A 6,000-nucleotide genomic window follows, 5' to 3' on the forward strand; every position below is an offset into this window, starting at 1 on the left:
ACAGAAAATCTGTTTACTCACTCCTCACCTTTAGAATGAAAATATTTTTTTAAAGAAGAAAATATTAGAAACAATAATTGAAGTCTCCTGTTTCCTTGCTCCTCATGTGTTACCTGAATATAACTAGTCTTCTGGACTTATTTATTTTTATTATTATTTTTAAAAGATTTAATTTATTTATTCATGAGAGACAGAGAGAGAAAGAAAGAGAGAGAGAGAGAGAGAGGCAGAGACACAGGCAGGGAGAGAAGCAGGCTCCATGTAGGGAGCCTGATGTGGAATTTGATCCCAGGACTCCTGAATCACACCCCGGGCCAAAGGCAGGCGCCCAACCGCTGAGCCACCCAGGTGTCCCTAGTCTTCTGGATTTAGAGTTTATTATTCCCTTGCATGGCCTTTAGACATGTACTTCATATGCATGGACCCAGAAACTATAATGTATAATGCTATTTTTGCATGTTGCTAATTCTTGCATAAATGAGGTTAGGAATGTATATATTTCTACTGGTTATTTCCCGTTTATTCACATTCACACAGGCCACCCTGGTTCACTCAGTTTAATTGCCAAAAGACAGCTACTTGTGTGGCTATGTCTCATGCTGTTAATTCATTCTCCTGGGAATTTGGATTTAGGACTTCCCATTATTTTGCACCTGTGGGGGAAACAGTGTCACAATGCAAAGTTTCCAAAAGAATGAGATTTTTGCAAAGACGCTTTATGAAACAAGGAGTGAACGCTATGCAAAAGGCTATTCTGAGAACAAAAATGCATTCTTGGAAATTAAATATGCGACAGCAGAAATAAAATCGACTCAGTAAAAGCCTCGGAAGGTAGAGTTGAGGAAAATGGAAAGGAAGAAACAACCAGAGAAGTGACTTGACTAGAATTTCCTGAATGAAAGGGTGTCAGTTTGCCAAGCTTCCAAGTGCTCCACACGCACACACACACATGCAGAGTATGGACCAGAGGACGTTGGATATGACATTTCAGAGCATCAGGGACGAGAAGCTCCTATTGGTTTCCGGAGGGAAACATATGGCAGATTTCCCCAAAATAATCAAGAGCAAGAATGGATGTAGACTTCCTAATAAAGTTTGATTTTGAAAAGCCTTGGAAATTGAAAAGACAGGAGAAAATTCTTTTACGTTTCTGCAGGAGAGCAGTTTCCGGCACAGAATTCTCTGCTCGGCCGAACTGCTGACTAAGGAGGGGCCTGGCACTGAGGCATTTTTGGAGCTTTGCTGGATTTGGCATCGAGTTACCTAGGACGTGTGTGCATCCCCCTGGGCACACTGGGCGTCTGCCCTTCCTTCTGGACCCGGCGCTGGAGTCAGGCCCACCTCCTGTGTTTTCAGCAGTGACGCCTATGAGATTGGGCTCACGCCTTCATCCCATGTTGGCGTGTGTTGGGGAACGCGCAGGATGGGTGATGGGCAAACACCCACCTGCAGTGTCTGAGGTCAGAGCGGCTGCCACCTCAGGGGGCAGAGGCTCACCCTCCCCGGAGGGGCCCTAGCCCAGCAGATGACACTGTGACCCAGCAGTCACCCAAGCCAGAAAGCTGGAGTCACATTGGCTGAGGTGTGGAGAGCTCGGTTGACAACATGGGGGGTGATGGTGGACGGGGCAGCCAGGGCTCTGCTGGAGCTCACCTTCCAGTCCGGGAGCTGGGCATCGAAACTAAAGGGGCTGTACCCTGTCTGTTGGGAAGGGTTGTGAAAATAAACGGAGCTCGGCAGGGGGTTGCCAACGGTGCCTGGAGATGCTATCTGAAGGGGGTGCAGGGAGAGGCTGTCCTATCCCGGGGCCTGGAGGAAGTGAGGGAGCCACTCCCATAAACATGCGCCCGAGAAAGTTTTCCAGGACGAAGGAGCCTGCATTTGCCAAGTGCTGGGGTGGGAGCAGGTGCGCTCTATTGGAGGGACAGCAAGGGGGGGCAGCCGGGGGAGTGAGTGAGGCAGAGCAGGGTCAGGGATGGTCCAGAGGAGCTGAGAGCGTTCCCAGGCACGGACGTCCCGGTGAGCAGGGAAGGGTGTTCATCAGAGACGGTCCCTGGGGCCATGCGGAGGGTGCCCCCCAAGGAGGGAGGGATGCTGCAGGGTGTGGGGAACACACCCAGGGCTGGGGGCAGGGATGGGCCATGTGGACAGTAGAGCCCGAAGATGCCACCCACGAAGACAGGGACACCTAGAAGGAGTTCAGGGGTCATCTGGACACTTCATGTGTGGAGTCCCTGAGAGGAGGCCTGGAGGGCTGCCAGGCACCGCTGTGCAGGTGAGTGTGGGGCCAGGAGGAGGGCTGGCTGGTGGTGGGAGGATGGAAAGCCATCAGGTGACCCAGGGCCCAGAGCCCAAGACGTCAGGAGCAACTCAGCCTGTGGTTCCTCGCACTCCCAGCTTCCAAAGAATGATCGGCAGAGCCCAAGGATGAGCCACCAGGGAGCAGGGAGGAGGGCTGGGGAGGGGTGTCCTAGGGGTCCTGTGGGGCAGGGAGCTCAGTACTGGGAGTCCTCAGGGTGCTGTAGGGAAGGGAGCTCAGTACTGGGGGTCCTGGGGATGCTGTAGGACAGAGCTCAGTAGTGTCAGGTGCTCAGCAGGCCCCCACCCCCCAGGGCCAAGGACCAGCCTCCAGGACCCATGAGGTAGCTCACTGTCACCCTGTCAGCCTAGTTGTGGTGGTGGGGGGGCTGCACTGGTGTAGGATCGGGAGCAGCAGGGGCAGCTTGAGTGGTGAGTGTAGATGACAGGGCCTGGTGCTGTGTTCCCTGGACACAGGCATGTAGTGTCTGTGTGGGAGGTGGGGACTCGCCGTGACGGGAGAGATGGATCTGCAGACAGTAAGCACACACGGGACCCCCACAGAGAGGGGCAGGTGTCAGGGCCGAGGTCACAGAGGTCACCGCTTGGCATTCCTCCATCCCTGCTGCAAAGGCCTCACTGGGGATCCTGAGCACCTGGGAAGAAAGAGAGAGAGTGAGAGACAGCGAGCCCTGTGTGGCATCCTCAGCAATGAAATGCAAGGTGTGATAAAAAACACTCACACTTGGGGCACCTGGGGGGTTCAGCAGGTGAGCATCTGCCTTCGGCTCAGGGCGTGATCCCAGGGTCCTGGGATTGCATCGGGCTCCCCACAGGGACCCTGCTTCTCCCTCTGCTTGTGTCTCTGCCTCTCTCTGTGTCTCTCATGAATCAATAAATACAATCTTTTTTTTAATAAATAAAATCTTTCAAAAAAGAGAAATTCCACATTTTCCTGGTGAAAGGCTCTCCCCGCCCCCCGCCCTCCCACCATGTTCCCCGTTGCCACGCAGCCATATCTGAGCCAAAGGAAGGAGAAGTTGAAGGAAAAGAATTGCGGGCTGTTCAGCAAGAAGGGAATGGGAAATTATAGCAAAGGGGCACTGTGATCCCTGCAGCCTGGCGGCCAAGGCAGCGTCACTATTCCCGGACACAGGACTTTGGACGCAGCACGAGCGTGGAGGACGGATCAGAGTTCACATTTGAACACAGGGGTTGGTGGTGTACACAGCGCAGAAGATAAGCACTGCTCGTCTTGGCTCAGACACACAGCAGGGCTTCTCGGCCCAGTAGGCCCCACGCCCCGACCCAGCCACCCTGGGGTGGGACTTCAGGGCACCAGTGAGATGGTGGCCATCCCAACCTTGTCAGAAATACCACTCCCTTCACCTCCCCTGGAGCCTGGCTCCTGTTTTCCCGTGTACGTGCACCTGCGGCCCCTTTGGGAAACATCATAGGCATGTATTTTGCCACATTTAAGATATGGGAATGAGGGCAAAGGATGAAGTGACTCCTGGACCCAGTGACATCATACCCACCCCTGCCACCTTCCCACCCGTCAATTTTTTTAAAGATTTTATTTATTTATTCATGAGAGACATATATATATATATATATATATATATATATATATATATATATATATTTTTTTTTTTTTTTTTTAAACGTCCCCTTGCGCGTATGGGGAAGAGAAGGTGCTTTTCTAGGGCAGCAGGCTCTTGACTTCCTGGCTCCTATAGTCCCCAAGATATTCTTGGAAAAATCACATTTCTCTTCCCACATTGTTAACACCCGGATCTTTTTTTTTTTTTTTTTAAGATTTAATTTATTTGTTAATGAGAGAGACAGAGAGAGAGAGAGAGAGAGAGAGAGAGAGGCCGAGGGAGAAGCAGGCTCCATGCAGGGAGCCTGATGTGGGACTTGATCCCAAAACTCCGGGGTCACGCCCTGAGCCGAAGGCAGATGCTCACCTGCTGAGCCACCCGGGCTGCCCAGCACCCGGATCTAAAACTTCTCTATCATAAGCGTCAATGTCGGCTTGAGTCACATGAATTCGCCACATTTGTCTGTTGGAAGTGGTTGAATATTAGCGGCTTCATAAGACTTAAGCTCAGTGTCGCAAAGGATGTTGCATCTGGTTTATTGTAAATATCATTTAAAAATAAAAGTGCTGCCTCATTTCGATGTTTCCAGATATACCCAGTGAGCTCCAAATATAGTGATTTAATATTTGCTATGATCCAGTTTAAAAATGCTCCAATAAGGGGCGCCTGGGGGGCTCAGAGGTTGAGTATCTTCTTTCCGCTCAGGGCATGACCCCGGGGTCCTGGGATCGAGTCCCACATCGAGGAGCCTGGGTCTCCCCTGCTTGAGCTCACTGTCTCTCTCATCCTCAGATAAATAAAATCTTAAAAAATAAAAAACTAAGTGTAATCCCCTGGGCTTGATAGTCTTTGTGTCGTGTGCACTATTCACACTGCCACCCTGTCCTGGAGCCGGGGTTCATTTCCCACCCCCCAACTTCAGGCTTGGCTGGGCCTGTCTCTGGCACTCGGCCCTCAGGGGTCAGCGGTGTGAGGCTGATTCCTGCGGAGGTGAAGCCCCCTGGGTTGTGCCCTGTGGCCCAGAGCAGCATGTCCCCGGTGGTGTGCACGTCCTCAGCCCAGCCTCAGGGTGGGGGGGAGCATGTGGGGCAGACCCCCAGCCAGGCGCACCGTGGTGAGGCCACACACCGCCTGCGGTATGTGGCGCTGGAATTAATATTTGTCGTTGTAGGACTGACCTATGGGGAGGGGACCACACTGTATTTTAAGCGGCCACGCCCTGTGGGGCTGACCGGGCTTTTTAGCAACCAAAGCCCAAAGCACGCTCACAAACAAAGCAGTGTCCCTGAGGGACCACGTGGAAACAAGGGACACCCATTCTGTGACCCGGCATGGGAGACGCCCTCCCAGGAGGAAGGTCACGATCCATGCCCGCTGTGTGCAAGCAGGCTCAAGAGGAAATACCCAAAGCCTAAGCAACGCCGCTCCTAGCTCCTTTCCCATCTCACTAGCAGCGCTGGTTCTTTGCTGTAGTGTCAGCCGTGCGGCAGGAACTGGGACAGAGTGGATGTGTCCATCCCTAAAGTGTGTTTTTTGTTCACCGCAATTTTTTTTTTTTAATGATAGTCACACAGAGAGAGAGAGAGAGAGAGAGAGAGAGAGAGAGAAAGGCAGAGACACAGGCAGAGGGAGAAGCAGGCTCCATACACCGGGAGCCTGACTTGGGATTCGATCCCGGGTCTCCAGGATCTCGCCCTGGGCCAAAGGCAGATGCTAAACCGCTGCGCCACCCAGGGATCCCTGTTCACCACAATTTTTAAAGGATTTTTAAAATGTTGAAAGAGCCTGATTCATAAGGAGGACTTGCAAAAATAGTCCAGAGGCTTTCCCAACACTGTCCCCCAGACGGGCACTGCTGAATGTCCTGGGAGCAGGTGTCGCCCTCACGGAGCTCGACGGGCGCTGGCTGGCTCATTCAGTGCCATTGACTTGTGTCTGACGGCCCTGACGCCAGCGTCCGAGGCTGCCGTGACTCTGGGAAACGCATGTCTCCGTTCCTGCAAAGTTGTTTTGACTTTATTAGTGTCACCTCCCGATGTTCCTTTGTGGATTCTCATGATTTACAGTCACCAGGTCAGCCTCGGAAGGTTCGCGGTGA

Source organism: Vulpes vulpes, chromosome 12 (genome assembly GCF_048418805.1).
Source record: "Vulpes vulpes isolate BD-2025 chromosome 12, VulVul3, whole genome shotgun sequence".
NCBI classification, from domain to species: domain Eukaryota; kingdom Metazoa; phylum Chordata; class Mammalia; order Carnivora; family Canidae; genus Vulpes; species Vulpes vulpes.